General features: G+C 38.3%; 1 protein-coding gene across 1 annotated transcript in view; it reads right to left on the reverse strand.

Moving 5' to 3' along the window:
- MACROD2 (mono-ADP ribosylhydrolase 2) overlaps nt 1-18117 on the reverse strand; it is a 1523237-nt gene that overhangs the window by 165476 nt on the left and 1339644 nt on the right. The gene's annotated exons all lie outside the window — the stretch shown is intronic.

An 18117-nucleotide genomic window follows, 5' to 3' on the forward strand; every position in this document is an offset into this window, starting at 1 on the left:
TCATTTAAAAAAACACATATTCCCGGCGTGATGGCGTAGTGGTTAAGGTCCCCGCCTTGCATGTGCCGGGATCCTATATGGGCACCGGTTCTAATCTTGGCAGCCCCACTTCTAGTCAGCTCCCTGCCTGTACCCTGGGAAAGCAGTCGAGGACAGTCCAAAGCCTTGGGACCCTGCACCCATGAGGGAGACCCAGAAGAGGTTCCTGGCTTTGGATTGGCTCAGCTGCAGCCATTGCGCCGCTTGGGGAGTGAAACATCGGATGGAAGATCTTCCTCTCTGTCTCTCCTTCTCTCTGTATATCAGCCTTTCCAATAAAAATAAATAAATCTTAAAAAAAAACACATATTGCTCTAGAACTGCAAACATTACTATAGCTTATCTATATTTTAAAAATAAAACAATTGTATCCTGTAAAACAAAAGCAAAAACAAAAACGGAAGCTTTCCATTCTTCTTTCCTGCTCGCCCCGGAACTTCTATACTATATATTGTAAAATGTAATTAAAAACACAATAATTCCACTTTAAAATCTAGCAGGATATGAATTAAACTAGTGATTTTCAACTTCTAATTCATATTGTAATCATGTGGGCTGTTAAAAAATCCAGATATGTGGACCTACCCTCCAATATCTTTGCTTGATTGGTTCAGCATATGATCTGAGCATATTTTTTTTCTGTTAATTTCCTAATGTTAGCTTAACTAGAAGGTAAAGCTCAGAGTTTAAATTTAGCTGTGTGTGGGGCCTGGCGGCGTGGCCTAGCGGCTAAAGTCCTCACCTTAAACGCCCCGGGATCCCATATGGGCGCCGGTTCTAATCCCGGCAGCTCCACTTCCCATCCAGCTCCCTGCTTGTGGCCTGGGAAAGCAGTCGAGGACGGCCCAAAGCTTTGGGACCCTGCACCCGCGTGGGAGACCCGGAAGAGGTTCCTGGTTCCCGGCATCGGATCGGCACGCACTGGCCCATTGCGCTCACTTGGGGAGTGAAACATTGGATGGAAGATCTTCCTCTCTGTCTCTCCTCCTCTTTGTATATCCGGCTTTCTAATAATAATAAAATCTTTTAAAAAAAATTTAGCCATGTGTAGGAAAATATTGACAAAAGAAATTCATATTTTTTATGGAAAGATATTTGAAGTTCCTGTAACTAAAATGGAAATATGGTAAAAACAGAAAATTTGGGGAATTTGGGATAAGTAATGATTGGAATTAAAGGACAGGCTGGAAGTTAGCAACAGCATATTCAAGCAGTATACATTTATAGAGTAAACACTCAGGAAAAGGAACTAGATTTCGATTCTCTGGATGACACAAACATCTTCAGCATAAAACAATCTATAACCATGGTTGGAGATATAAGACAAATAAAGATAATGAATAATATTATACATGAATAAATAACCACCTGAGCAATTCATGAATCTAATTATGAATGCCTTTCAGTTCTAGGCATTAAACATACCACAGTCTTCTTCACTACCTTTTTTCAACCCACTTATAATGTTCATCTTTAAAAACAATTTTTTTTTTTGTCTTTATTTGAAAGGCAGACCTACAGAGAGAAGGAGAAACACAAAGAGGGAAAGATCTTCCATCCACTGGCTTGCTCCCTAAATGGTGACTATGGCTGGAGCTGAGCTGATCTGAGGCCAGGAGCCACGAACCTCCTTGGGGTCTCCCATGTGAGTGCATGGTCCAAGGACTTGAGCCATTGGCACCTGTACTGGATGCTGGTGCCAAACGCAGAGGCTTACCTGATTCTGCTGCAGCACCGCCCCCCATGTTCACTTTCTTAAACCTGATCACTCCAAGCTGTTCCAGTAGAAAACAACATGGGCCTATCCCAGAGCTTGTTAGAAAGGTAAAGTCACAGGTCCATCCTTACCTGCTGATTCTCTTTCAGCATTTAATTCGATTCTTACATAAGCAGGTTTAAGGAGTACTTCCCTGGTGGCCATTAGTCTCATAAATATATCAATTACACCATGCCGGTAATCCTCATATTATGTGATAGACTATAATACCATTCAATCTCTAATTGAGGGCTTTTATTCCAAGTTTCATGCAGATTTTTTAGAGTAGTATTAAAAGACTTCTTTGCTTAGGTAGACATGAACTGTTTATACTGTTTCATCTGTCAGAAGAACGACTTCTGAGGCTCGTGTAGCTCAACAAGCTAAGCTTCCTTCTGCAAATGTTGGCATCTCATACGAGCACTGGTTTGTGTGCAGGATTTCCCACTTTTGATCCAGCTCTCTATGACTCAGGAAACAGCAGAAGAAGGCGTAAGACCTTGGGCCCCTGCACCTGTGTGGGAGACCCAGAGGAGGAAGCTCCTGTCTCCCAGCTTTAAATCAGTTCAGCTCTGGCCACTAGGGCTCTTTAGAGAGCTAACCAGTGAATAGAAGACTTCTCTATCTCTCTTTGTAAAATTTATCTTTCCAATAAAAATAAATAAATCTTTAAAAATACAAATTATTTCCAAAGTGTTTGATGTTGATAATGAGGCCACAGGATAACAAAGGAGGATGCACCTTCTGCTAAAACGATTCAGGGAAACTGTCCAAAGGAAGGTGAGATCAAGATGAGCAGTCAAAGGTGCTTAGATTCAGAGAACAGACAAAAGCTAAAATGGTGAAGACAAAAGCCCAGACTGGAGAAGGATGGAGTTAAGCCTTTGGGGTTTTCAGGCTTTGAGATGGGCTCCTGTAGTACTCATCTCCTGATACTTTCTCATGTGGTTTTCTCTCACTCGGATTGGAACTGAGCTGTCAAAGAAATAAGATATTGCAGATCAAGTGTTGACTTCCAAGGCTGCATGTAACTAAACCTTGTGGTTTCTGCCTTCTTTTCTTGGTTCACCTGCTCTGTGTTAGTCTCTATAGCATGAGGAAAAAATGCCTGCAACCAACAAGTAGCACCAACTTCTCAACTCTATAGTTGGGGAGAGTCCGCTACAGGAAGATTCTGAAGGCCTACTAAGCCTCCAGATGACCGTGATCCAAGCCAACATGGGAACTGCAACTTCACAAAGGACTCTAAGCAGCAGCCACTCAAACAAGCCCCTCTCCAAGCCTATCCTAGAGAAAGCACATGATTTAAACAAGATAGTGTTAGGTCAAGACACATAGTTATCAGTCAAAGGTAATCGATACAGTTCTCTTAGACAATGGTAAGTAAACCAGTACGGTTTCATTGAGTGTTTATAGACTGGGTGTGCAGGTTTACATGGTTTCAGGGCCTGGAGCAAGAAAAGTAAATGAGTGAGGAGGCCACTCCTGCTGGTAAAAACTCCTACTATCTCCACTTCCAGGCAGGCCAGTGTAGGAGTCAACTGCAGGGAAATCAGGTCGCAGATAGGAGTATATGTAGTAGTTTCAGTACACAATATGGAACAACTGAAACAACAAAATCTTATTCTGGAGATACTCATCATTTAGTAGCTACCTTTGGGATATTTGAACTGGATACACTAGACAGAATACACTAAAGGGAGAACGCATTGAGAGTGAAAACATCAGTTTGAAGGGTATATTATTTTATTTCATAGGAGATGGTCCTGATACTGACTTGAAGAGGTTGGAGCATGAGCGACAGTGTAGAAATATTAATGCAAGGGCAGATGCTGTGGCTCAGTGGGCCACACCACTGCCTGGCATGCTTGTACTAGAGTGCTAGTTTTAGTCCTGCCTACTCTGCTTCTAATCCAGCTTCCTACTAATGCATCCTGGGAAAAAGTAGGAGAGAGCTCAAGTGATCCAATCCTTTCCATTCAGGTGGTGGGGCTTGATGAAATTCTAGAGCCCTGACTTCTGCTTTATTCTGTTCTGATTTTTGCAAACTTGTGGAGTGAACCAACTGAAGAAAGATTTCTTTTTGTTTCTCTTTTTCATACACACACACACACACACATACACACACATTCTTTCTCTTATTTTGTCTTTCAATTCATCAAAAATAAAGAATGTAAAAAAACAAAACTGAAAGGAGATATGATCTTTGAAAGAAATAAAGGCATTATCTCTAGGTAGAATCCTCAAGTAAGACATCCTCACAATTTGTCTTTAAATCCCACCGGATTTTTAGTGTTGTATTAGAATGTAAGCTCCATGGGGGATATATGCCTATGTCAGACTTCCGTATAATTTAAAACCTAGAATAAAAGGGTTTGATATTATTTTAGATTCAGCAGCCATAATTTCTGTTGCAACTATTCAATTCTGCTTTGGTAGCCCAACAGCAGCCATAGGCAAGAGAGAAGTAAATAAAGCCGTGTGTAGCCTGTACACCAGTAAAACTTAGTTTATACAGATAGAAATGGCCCAGGGGCCATCATCCAGCAGAAGCTAGAGCATAATAGGGAGGGGATTTGGGTGTGGCTTGAGATTAGTGACCTCAACATCAGCATCACCTGGGAGCTGGTTAAAATGAATGAGGCCTAGTCGTCTTTAACAGCCTCTCAGTGAATCTGATGAAACCTGGTTTAAGAAGTATCTGTTGATAATCAGCAATGCCTATTTGTGAATGAATCAAGGAATGAATGCATTATAACCCCTTAAGTGTTTTAGCCCCTTAAACAGCTGTCCTTTTATAGAGGCAGAGCAACTTCATTAATTTGACCAAAGTGACACATAAGCACCGAAACACTTCAGAAAAGAACATTCAGTTTTGAGCAAACACATACACCTTGTAAATAATACTGTGTTTTGGGGGGTTTGCCTGAGAAACCAGTCACACCAGCATGACCTGGGAGGGTGAGAGGCTCTTAGGTTTAACTATGGGGTCTCAATTCCACACTTCTATCGTCTGCAGTTACCAATGACTGGGTGGAGTTGAGCTTTTGTGGCTCAGCTTCTCAGAGTGAGCAGCCAGCAGTTAACTGTGAGAAGAGACTGACGGGGGAAATTGAAGGAATGGAAATCTCCAGCAGCTGTCAACCGTCAAGTCTCATCCTCAGGAATGCTTATACAAGCTGAGCCAGGGAGGGAATGAATCAGCAGGTAGCCAACAGCAAGACACTCATCCAAGACGATATTTCTTGGTGTGAAGCTCAGAGAGATAAGAGAATATTACTGGACTCCATTTCACAGAGAAAGCAATGGTTTCAAGCATGATGTTTGTTTAGCCAAAAAGCCACAAATCTTCATTAAACATTTCTGGAAAACGTGAGTTTGAATCAAAGAGAAGAGAGGTTTCCAGCTGATATATGCAATGACCTGCAGGGTGAGAAAATTAAGTGAAATGATAGGCATCAAGTATGAAATGCAGTGTCTGCTGAATAATGAGTTGCATTACTATTACTATTTTCTCTACAGTTTGAGGACTCAGCCTCTCTCACCATCTGCAGGAACCAACTGTGAGGCACCACCCACTCCTCTTCTCAGCCCCTTATCTCTGCCCTTCCAGGCCTCCTGAGCAGAGAGGGAGCATTGCTCCTAGCAGTATAGTGCATTTGAGATCCCTGCTCTTTAATTCTGCTGGCGGCTAGAGGAATGGGGATTTTTTACTTCCTATCACTCCACCAATTTTTCCTCTCTGCATTGGAATAGGTTGAAACAAGAATTCAAAGCTGTTGTTCATGTAGAAAAATTGGCGACAGGTAAGCCAGGTTCATCACCCCTTACCCCCTGCAATTTAGCCTTGGAAACTCAATTTTGCTGTGGGCCTGAAAGAAATGAAACCTACTAATCAGTAAACATTCATTGAGTGCCTACTATGTTCTGGGCAGTAGCATCACCTAACTTCAGAAAGTAAATGTGTGCTCAGTCAGAATGAGAGTTGCTTAACTTATAATGAGCAAGAACTGTCATAGGGACTTGAATAATCAAAGTTCCTCTGATCAGCATATTCATTCCATGTGGTCAAGCTACACGGGAAACCACATTTTAATTAGACTATCTCTCTATGAACCTATAATGAGAAAGAGCTAAGAAATGATGCTGGATACTTGATGTCTTTAAAATCAGAATATTCTCTACAGGTGGGCTGGTTTACATCAGAAATTAAATCATGAGCAGAAGATGTTTGGGGAGAACAGGTTTGGACAAAGCAGCAGTCAGATTCATCCAACGTTCAATGACACAGGATAAAGCATCCAGTGACTATCATAATTCAGCCAGTGATTGGAAGACATTCCATCAGCGGAGGTTTACTCTAGGCTGGGAATAAACAAATAGCCCCAGAACCCTGATGTCTACTTTTTGTCTTTCCTTTGTGCAGGATTGTGTGGCTTGATTGCTGAAAACACCTTGTGCATGATGCCATTAAACACTCTTCCAGAACCCTGCTCACAGAAGCTGCCCTAACTTCTCAGTATATTCAATATTGTCACATTTTCCTCAGAGCTCTCATCATCACATAATGCTCTGTCAGTCACTGACTGCTACTTTAAAAGGACAGTTTCCACAAGAGCCACACTATTTTTTTTTTTTTGCATAGATGCTTTTGCAATGCCTAAATACCACCTGGCACACAGTTGGAGCTTACCCAATGCTTGTTGAATAAGCAAATGAAAGCATTCGTGAATGTGAGGCCAGGTAAATGTGTGTCTGTATGGACATTTTGTTAATGTTATCTCTGCTAGAGAGTTTCTGATTCATCATAGGACCGTCTCCTTCTGCCTAGGTTCTACTTTAAATATTCCCTACTTCTAAACATGTTGGCTGATGCAATAGGCTAAGAGATGTTCCGGTGCCCCTGCTGTCTAGCACAGAGTTGCATGGGTGAAGTGAGTAATACATGTTACACTGAAGAATACATCATGCCCCTTATTACCATGCCCAGTCTACTGAAAACATGATTCACTCTCATTAGGACCTCTCATTCTATTTTTCATATTTTGATGATCATAGTGGCTTCTTTGTCATTATTAAAAAATTCATCCTTTTATCTTCACTTTCACCTAAATTAGACTACACTTGAGAAAGACAAAGCAATTTATTTGAACAGGTGTGGTCATATTCAATCTCACAGTTTCTCTATTTTTACAAGTTTTATTTTTAATTTTTTTATTGGAAAGGCAGATATACAGAGAGGAGGAACAGAGAAGATCTTCCATCCGATGATTCACTCTCCAAGTGGCCACAGTGGCCAGAAATGAACCAATCCGAAACCAGGAGCCAGGAGCTTCTTCCCAGTCTCCCACATGGGTATAGGGTCCCAAGAACCCGGGCCATCCTCAACTGCCATTCCAGGTCACAGGTGGGGGGCTGGATGGGAAGTGGAGTAATTTGGACATGAATTGGCACCCATATGTGATCCTGGCCAGGACTTTAGCCACTATGCCACCGCACCAGGCCCTTAAAGTTTCTCTATTTTATGATCATCAAAAAAGCAGAACAGGCATTTCTATTATTTCTCACATCTCAGTCCTGTTGCACTTATATTTGGAGGTATACAAATATATATCACATTCAAGATACTTTGCATATTAAGACCAAACTGGTACCCTGAGGATACACACACTAAACATGCCTGAGCAACTCCAAGCATATTCACCAGCCATGATTTTCCTCATTTGTTCTCTGCCTGATATCCCTGTCTGTCTATATTAGAAAGACTCCTTCAAGACCTAACTCAAATCCTGATGCTTCAGTGAAGAGCTCTGTCCTATTTTTTGCACTTTTTTGTGCTTCTCAGCCTTCTTAGAGCAACCAGTTGTCCACATGGACATGCAACATGAAACTATTTTATGTTTGAGCTTAGTTGTTTTCCTTCCCAACAATTTTTAACTTAATAAAACTAAGCCAAGTGTAGAGACCTTGGCCTTTGGAAAAGATCAGGGTAGTTATATTAGAAAAGGAGGCAAGCTATATGAAATTCTAGTTGAGATTTCTAAAATGACTTTTCAAATTCCATATATATATATATATATATATATATATATATATATAGAGAGAGAGAGAGAGAGAGAGAGAGAGAGAGAGAGAGAGAGAGAGAAAGAGAGAGAGAGAGAGAGAGAGAGAGAGAGAGAGAGAGAATAAGCTCAGAGTATTGGATTTTGGGTCTCAAAAAATCTAAGTGGATAAACAATGGACAACCATTCATTTCTAAGTGAGAAAATAGAAAGAGCTGACGAAGACAACAAGGGAATCCATTGTGGTTCTTGACATCATACTCGTTCAACGCACTACCCACATTATGGTCATCATTTTGTGCAGCAGAGGCATTAGAACCCCCAATGAGTTTGGTCTAATTGGAGAGGAGCTGAAAGTTATGCGCTAGAATGTGACCAGAGATCTAAGTCAGCCTTTCCTGCTTTGCAAGGGGTGGATGAAGGAAAGTGAGCTGATCTATTGAGGCATTGCCTTTTCTGTAGGAGCAACATTCAACAGTGGAGCATCACAGAAACTGCAGTAGATGCAAATGAGAATAGAAGACAATGTCCAAAGGTCAGTTAACGTGAGCATGGAACATCAGTGACCAGGGTCTAGAAAAACACACACACTTCTTGTCCAGGATCTAGATACTCCGTGGCAGTGTGCACGATTTTTCAAATTTAAGCCTTATAAGGATGAAATGGTGTTGATCACGATGATAGTAGTAGTAAGGGAAGTAGGAGGAGCAAGTTACACATACACTTACTTACTGTATTGTTGACACTGGATGCTTTACATATATACCTTGTTAAATTCTCTATGTGATCTTCTAAGAAACATACAAATGTCAAATTCATATCATGGTTAGAAAATAGAGATACCTGCATTATAGAAGTTGCTCCAGACATATTATCATTAAGCAGTAGAGTTGCTCCCTGGAGTCTTAGCAGGAAGATTAAGTGAAGAAAATTTAAAAAGACTTTGTGTTTGAAGTGACTTGGAAAAGCTTGTGCTTGATTAGATTTCCTATGTTTTATTTTGCCGTCACATAATGTGTCCCTGAGATATAACCAGCTCCAGAAAAATAAAAACAAAGAAAACCCACTTTTATTCACCAGGTCACATTTCTTTCAGCAATCCCTTCACACTGTCTGTTTTCCCTGTTTAACTTGACTTTATGGATGGAAGTAAACTCTATATTACCTACAATCCTATTCTCTGTGCCTACCACAGAACACAGACCTACTTGATCAATGCATGCAATTTAACCAAATTAAGATATCCAGAATACTAATTTATCAAATCTTGTAAACGTAAATTGCAAATACAGTCCACATTAAATTTGGGTCAATGTTGCAGCACAGTAGGCTAAGCTGCTGCCCCTGGAACTGGCATATGATATCAGAGTGCTAGTTTGAGTCCCAGCTGCTCTGCTTCTGATTCAGCTCCCAGTTAATTCAACTTAGAAAGAAGTGCAGAATGACAAGGGCCTAAGTGCTCGGTGCCTTGCTGCTGATGCCAGAGGTCTGAATGGAATTCATGGCTCCTGAATTTAGCGTGGTCAGACTCAGCCTTCGCCGTTATTTGGGTAAAGAACCAACAGATGGAAGATCTCTCTTTCTCCTGCTCTTTCTTTATACATTTTTCTCTCCCTGTCACTGTATTTCAAATAAATAATCTTTAAAATATGTTAACTTGAGTATTCTAAAGCTCCTAGGATATGATAATGGTACAAATATTATATTATTTAAATATATACACATAAACATGTATATATAATTTGAGTATATTATATATAATATACATATAAATATATACTGTTATATACAGCATACTTTATATCTGTACATATATTTCATATATAATGTATATTATATTATATGCTTATATATATATGCATAAAATCAAAGTTTCCATTGTGCTAGCTAAGAATCCATCTCAGTGCTTGAGTCAGAGGAATTAGTATACTTTACATTTTATTTTCTGAGTAAAACACTGACATTATTCATGAGTTCCATCAGCTGATTATGATGTGTAAAATAAATTTTAACCATTTTAACTGACTAATCATTGTAACTTTGGTAATAGCCTCTCCCAAGTACTTCTTTGGCTTTCGTCTGGTCTATCTATTGCCTTATGTATAGTGGTCAGTATGTACAGATGTGAACTTTACTTGTTACAATAATGTCATTCTTTGGACAAACCACCAATTTGCATCCATTTTCTAAGCTATTTTAATTACCTTACTAAAATTCTATTTTTATACTGAAATTCTGAAGTTTCTTCTTTCACAGGATCACAGGAAAATACATTGGACTGATCATAGTTTCCTGTATTCAAATAGCCCAAATCTCCAATCCTAAAAATTGAAGAAATGTATGACATATTGCACATTTGGAAAAGAACAAAACTGAAGCACACTGTAGTCCCATAGGTGTTCTCATTGTCTTTGGGTCAATTGCTTCTGTGACTTCTCTCATGTCAATTATATTCTTCTCAGTGCTTCCTTTCTTAATTCTTTTGCCCATAAGTAAACAGATGATAATTGAAATTTCATAGGTACCTGGCACCAGGCAAAGAGTAATGGAATATGTGGGGAATAAGACAAATACTCTGGGCTATGAAGAAGCCAACTGTCTACTAAAGAAAATCAAGAGCTAAACAGTTTCAATATGGGGCATCAAATATTTTGTTTTGAGTAGTACACACAGATTTGTTAGAAGTTAAAAACAAAGCAACAAATCAAATTGTCAGAGATCTGGGAAAGGTCATTGGACATGTTTTGAAGAAAACTCAATTTGACTGACAACTGTGATTACAAAATCATTATGCAGGCATCAATGGAAAATAGAGGAGATTCCAGGTGAAATGCAAGCACTTAGAAAGTCTTGGTTCACTAGGAGAGGTTAAAAAGTCAACACAGCTATAGGTGAGGTTGTAGTGAGAGATGGATCTTTGCTCTTCTCTGAAGTCATTCTAGATCATTTGGAATAACACAAGCAAGGCTCTCTGATGACAGTTCATGCTGCCCTCGGGTTTCTGTGTTCATCTAGTCCAGCAAAGAAAGTTACAGCTATTCCTGTATGCTTTTTGGAAGTACATGTGACACACAGATCAAAGAAACAAAGAAAATTCCACATCATGATTTCCTATCCTCGCTCCATCCTCTCCTTTAAATGTTCATGGTGGACATTTAATTGGTCTCTTTACATCCATTTGAAAGGTGGAGAACACTCATGTATGATCCCTTTCACAAATCTTGGTATTTTAATCTATGCGGAACATTTATAATATGCTTAGTTTTATATTAGGACACACATATCTTAAAGTGTCTATTTCATTAATGCCCTTATATCACCAGTTATAATAATAATAATAATAATAATAATAATAATAATAATAAATCACTATGATTTACTCATAAAAATCTGCTACTCGGGGGTGGGATTGCATGAACTCTAGAGATCAATTTATTAAGGATTTCATATAGCTTAGGAGTCAGTGTCCCAGAGGATTTGAATGGTTTCCTCCCTTTTCACCAAAAATGAATTATTTTTATTCTTTTGCACCAAAATAATAATTCTGTGCAAGATATAACATCATACATATACAAGTGTGTTTGTCTTCCTCAGTCAAGAAATTAAATATTGCTCACATGTTAATTATTTTCAATATTACACTGGTATCTCCTGGTAGAACACGTATTTCCCATTTTAAACACACACAAGAAAATCGTCGATTCCTGAATTCATCTAGTTCAGGAAATTTCAGGGAAATTTCCTATCAACCATTCATCTTGAAAACTCTTTAACAGAACTGTTCACACTGACGGGTTGCCCATTTACTGAGTCAATGGGATACAAAACTCAGAATAAATTTCTGCTTTAAATGAACTTTTCTCTGTCATTTTTGAAGAGGAAGTACCGAAAGTAATATTCACAGATTATGGTAGTAGTCATCCCAACCTGCTCACTTCAAGTTGGTGGTGCTGCTTTCTTTTACACAGAACACACAGCTTTCATCATGTCAAGAGCCCCAGGGGAATTTTCTTTAGAAACAACATTTTGCAGTGTATGATTGAGCCTGTATTTTGACTGCTCATTGACTGCCGTGGGATTTCGGCTTTCCCCTATCCAAGTGGCTTTCTGCCATTTGCTGTCCCTGACAGTGTGAGAGATGACATATGACTATAAGAGAGAGACAGTACTCTTACATGGAAGAAATCACCGCTTAATTTGAGATAGACCACAATTCTTTGGATCTCGAAATAAGAGAAATTTATAATTTAATAAGAAGGGTTGAGATAGAGGGCAAATAAGAATGAAGAGGGATTGAAAGAGGGATGATTACTTTAAAATGAATGTTACCCAGAGCCCACAGAAATAATGTTTTCATTATAATGACAGGACAAGATGAGGGATGGTAAATGACTTGCTCAGGATCACTTAGATGGGTGGTGATGCTAAAACAGGAATCAGCTCATTGCCAAAACAGTTTTCCTTTAACTTTCCAGTAAGTTCATATTGTTTTGAAAATATCTTCTGGTTTCCAATGGGCTATAGAGAAAGATATTTAATGAGAATTACCATCTTGGTTTTTTCTGAAATAATTTTCAGCATGTCATCAGAAAAGAGATTGAACAATTCATTCTTGCAATGCTTTGTAGAGGTAAGGAGCTTAAATGCTGTATTTTAATACAAAAGATTGCCCAAAGAGGTGCTGCATTATACAAGTGAGTGCCGTGAGAAGATTAACTGCCATGCAGGCTGCACCTCGAGCAGAAAAACTAAATGATTTCTATAGAAAGCTCATAAATGAAAGTGTTCATTTATTCATGATATTCTAACATATTCTGCACTGTTTTCTTAAGACAAGCAATGCATGGTAGTTTGCTTTTACGCCATTAGTGAAAATATTTGAAGAGAACTGTTCATCAATCTCTGATTCTATTATTACACTCAAGAGCAGGTTAATTACTATCTCCCGGGGTCATTTTAAGCAGGAAATATTTAATGGATTGTTACCAGGGCAAGATATTGTGGTAGGCAGGACATGACTTACAGAGTTTCTAAGAGCTGACTAAAATAAATTATTTTCAGAATGCAAGACAGCAAAAACAAAAAGAAAAACAAAGCACAGAGCTTGCCAAGTTATATTATTTTTCATCAACACTGTGCTTATTTTGCAAGAATGATCTCTATTTAAAGTGTATCAGGACATCTGTAATAAAAAGTTGTAAGTTTGTAATACAAACAGGAGAATCAGAATTTGACAGAGAAATAGGACAAGAAAGTAAAAATTTTAAATTTGTTGTTTGGTGTAATTAATACCACCTGTATGACCCATGTAGCCTGATGGGAAATGAAAGAGTAGACTTTTCAGTGGTTTTAAAATATTAAACAAAACTGAAAAGGAACGTGGGTGAAGCCATAAGTTTCTGCTTAAAAGAGTGAAGAAAATAATCTGCATTTTGATAATGGCTATTATCCTTGTACTGCCTTAGTAACAATCTTCACGGCATTCTTGTGTATTTTGCTTCTAAACTGCATTTTATCAATCTCTTCTATAATCATACTTGTATTCTAAATTCATTTTTTTTGAGCATGGAAAGTGCCACAAGGCAGCTGAAAAGAGAGAGAGAGAAATGCACAAATTACATGGGGAGAAAACTAAACTGGAAGAATTTAAATGAGTCTTCTAAAAATCAAGCTTTAAACTTAGAATTTGAGACTAAGGGCAGCACTATTGACTCTGGGTAAACAGACAACAGTGAGGGCAAAGCTGTCTTGAGACGTCACATTGAAGCTGCGCTGAACTCAGACAACAACCTCCAAACAAGCACAGCAAGATACCCTCAAATCTGCCCCTATGTGATGAGTTTTAATTAATTTAATGAACATCTAAAATAGCTTCCTCTCAAGTTATTTTCTTGTCTTTAATAAAATTAATCTCTGTCTTGTTTTAGCCTTTTCATTGCTCTGGAGTCACCAAAATGTTGTGCTGTTATGATGTTCTCAATCATCTCCCTATTCATGTAAATTGGAGCATCTGACTTTTTTTTTCATTTTGCTTTAATCTAATGACCAAAATCACATCTTGCAGACATTAAGAAAACTTCTGACATCATTAAACCCAGATCCTTTTTTTTCCCCTTGATGGATGCATGTAGCAGGTTTCGTGCCTGTAGATGTTACCAATATCTGGATTCCCAATGGCTGCCTCCATTGTCTCAGTTTATAGTTATTGGACAATGAAAGCTACATAGGGGTTTAATACAACACCAACAAAGGATAACTTTATTTTTTTTCAATTATATGCCTTCACAATATTCCTTCAAGACAGTTCAAGTGCCCTTGAAAGTCACCGGCTTCCACAGGAAGGGAGCCTGTGGCAGGAGGCCTCCTCTGCCATATGGGATCTGTAACCCTCTCCTTCTTTTGTTTCTAATTTTACACATCTTTTTTTTCTTTCAAATCTGTGCTTGTTGGCCTCATTTTGGGAGGCTAGAAAATTAGCACTGGTGGAAATAATTACACCACAGCAAACTGGAAAACATTACATGTTAGAATTTGCTTTTGTTGTCATCATTGGCTTTATTGCTTGCTTTTAACTGCTTTTTTTTTAAACATGGCACTATGGTCATGTTACCATACATTCCTTTTTAGCTCTTAGTTACATTCATAAGAGACCCCTTGATAATGACATAAAGTATTCTCTCCATCACAGGTGTGATCCTGATAAAAAAAATTAAGCATGGGTTCTGTATCCAGGCTAATTTGATGTCAAATCCTAATCCTATTTGTGTTAGTTGGGCTGCTTATTTAATCACTATTGGGTAAAATATAGACCGATAATATAATTGTGACTTGGAAGTAAGCTGGAATCTACTTTTAAAAGGAATAACAAAATTTTTTAGTGTTTAATACTGTAAGCTTCAGTATTGTTCCTATGGGTGTTTTCTTCTGGAGCTTATAGCATTATGGAAGACATGGAGTCAGAGAGTTGGAGTAGGGCCTACTGGACATGACACAATGTTGAGCGTTCTCTTCCCTCCCTGTTTTTGATGAGCATAGCAGAAGCCAACCAAAGGCTCTGCCTTGCAGTGCAACCATACACCGGAGCTTCTCCGCAGAGCTGGCTAGACATATCTTTCACTCTGGGTAGGCGGTGGCAGTACGTGCTGAGGCTAACAACATATGCCTGACCATTTCTTATTTTTTTCAGGGTGTCTGACAATCTCCATGGGGTAACCCTCTCAAGTTTCTAGATGCTTCCATCTGGGACAGTAGGAGAGGGAGCCTATGAGGCTTTGCTTGTATAAGACAAAAGTTAAACATTTACAAAGGGATTACTTCAAGAGTCCACAAAGAAAAATGATTCTTCAAAGCTAATTATTAGAGCTGAATAAAAATGTATTCAGGTATCACACACAAATGCAACTCTAGAAGTCATGTTATATTTAACTATGACCAGTAATTATCTTTAAAGCTAATAATTCTAGCTTTGAATTATTAGCTTTGAAGAACCAGAATGATAAAATGCACTGAAGACACAAATTTATATTCTAGGTGATGACAATAATTAATGTTTATTCACAAGTGTGACCTGCAGTGCACCCCTGTGAATGAGATAAACCCAGTGCATTTCCATATTTTGTTGTTGTTGCTGAACAAGGGATTGACTCTATTTTTCAGCGTTTGAGTTTACCAGTCGGTGGAGTAGTAGACAGAACTATCCAACATGATGAATAAGTAAGATCTGCAGCATCTCAAATTATAAACTTATGACTCTAATACAGAGGCTGTAAAGTGCTGAACATAAGCCAAAAAATGTCAGTACTTGTTTTCAAGGAATCTGCTTGCATTTAATAAGATGCATGGAATACTCACGCTGAATGCAATGCAAACACTTAAAATATAATAAAATAAAGTGAAATCTGTAGCTTCAACTGCTACATAAATGTAAGAATTGTGGTTTTGATTATTCTTACTAGAATGGGTGGGAGGGAAGTATGTTGAATATCTAAATCAAATTTCAGTCCCATGTGAATTTTCAAAATATATGGCCAAACTGCAAATGGATTAGCTTTGGGTTTATACTCTTTAACAAAGGAAGAAATAAAACATATTTTTAAAAATAGCCTATTAAATATTAATCTAACTCACTAGACACACACAGGTTTTACAACCAATATTTGCACAGGCATTGCCTGTCTAAATCGATTTTTAAGTGAAATGTTCAAATACATGAATCAAATCACCTCTTTAATTATTATTAAAATAAACCCAGGACATTAGTTAGAAGGCCATGGTGCCATAATTTTATAGCTTTTGTGGAAACATATAAGATGTGACTTCCTGCAATAAAGGAATGAAGATTAAAAATTGTACAAGCAGATAAGATAAACGTTAAAGTGAAGGAAAATAGAACCTTGAATTTTTCATGTGTAATTCCACACCCACATGCTCAAGAATGAACACAGGAAATAAAATTAAAAAGCCAGCAAATTGCTTTCTTAATTGAATAACATATGCAGTTGATCACTACCAACTGATACACAATAAAGGAAAGGGATAGGCCTATATATTAGTCAAATTAAATCTTCATGAATATCTGCTTTTCTGAAGCATTAGATGTTCAAGTTCTCTTGTGATAATAGAACATAAAAGCAGGCCTGACCACTTAAAATACCCCTGCTGCCACAACAGGTTACACTTGTCCTCAGTCAAACCTGACAGTTACGTAACAAATATAACTTCCATTCTCATATTCACCCACAAACTTAAAATAATGGGCCTTCCAAGGCTGCAGTTGATTGATCTGCTATAATTTCTGAACCTTTGGCAAAACTTGGTCTTCTCTGTTTTTAATAAAGTGCTTTCCTCACATACTGTGCCAGGTACCAAACACATGAATCATCCGACATGACACACTTTCTTATTGACTGATACAATAATTTCCCCAACCTTCACAACTTTTGATATTGCTCTTAAAGGAGTTGCCAGAGCTACAGTACCTTGGAAAATTCTGTCGTGTATAAATGTGTTGAAAAACCCTGAACATTCAGTGTACTCAGCTTATGTCAAAGGTAAAAGTAGATTAATAGTTTAATTAAACCTGGCAGAGACTCTGGGTATCATAGTTATTACAACTTTGACCTCATGGGAGGCTTTCAGAGATGGAGGAAGGGTGTGTGCTGAGGTCACATATTTATGATGTACAACTGACTTGAAAGCGTGTACCAAGCTAGACAGAACTTGTAATTAACCAAAAGATCCTGTAAATTATGAGACCAATAAAATATCCTGGGTGCCATAGTTGTAGAACTAGTTAGCACATTCCTAATTTATTGGCAAAAAACTTCATGGACCTGCAACAAAGATAAATAAAAATGCCTGGATGTAAAAATAAATATGTACGCTTGACAAATCTGAAATACACTGTTTACAGCTAATGAGGAAACGACTGTGCATTTTGCTACATGCTTTATATCTAGAGTAGGCAGAACATTAAAACCAATATAACTGATAACCTTGGTGCAAGCAGCATAAGCTACATTTCCCATTTTTCCCCAGAGATGGAATTAATTAGTGCTTGTCAAAAGTTGAGCAATCCCCTGCTGTAAACCTAAAAGTAATGGAGAGGCCAGGAGTGGATTGGCTCTACTCCAAAAATATTCCTCCTCTACTTGAGAAGAAAATGCTGCATGCATACACACACACACACACACACACACACACACACAGGTATATGCTTCTTCTACCCTAGAGACCATGTACATTCACACTTCCCCTCAGCCATATGTATGGTATTTTTGGCTAGGGTTCAACATGTATGCATGAAATACCCACCATTTTTGTGATGAGGCAGGAATGACTGGGACTCAGAAAAAATACAGTTTTTTCAAACTAGTAGGGAGGTAAATGGGAGAAGTGGCCACTAGTTAACACTTTTATTACTAATTACCAGCATGCTTCACAAACTCCTTTACAGGAGTAGCCTAGAGTGTCTTTACACCCACAACTCCATCTTCTTAATGGCCTCCTACTCACCCTTACATTTCAACTATGCACCTGCATCCTAAAGATTTCAGCTCCTGGGACCCTGCTCCAATGAAACCTTTCATGACTTCCAATTTAAATTTATTTCCAAAGCCTTTTCTACTCATTCTTTTACCAAATTCTACTCTCCATAGAGGCCTTACCATATTTTTAAGTGATTACAGCTTTGTATTTATGACTATTTTGCCCCTCAAAGGGTGACTTGTGGACTACCTGTGAACCCGTTAGAAATGCAGA

Source organism: Ochotona princeps, chromosome 22 (genome assembly GCF_030435755.1).
Source record: "Ochotona princeps isolate mOchPri1 chromosome 22, mOchPri1.hap1, whole genome shotgun sequence".
Classification (NCBI taxonomy): domain Eukaryota; kingdom Metazoa; phylum Chordata; class Mammalia; order Lagomorpha; family Ochotonidae; genus Ochotona; species Ochotona princeps.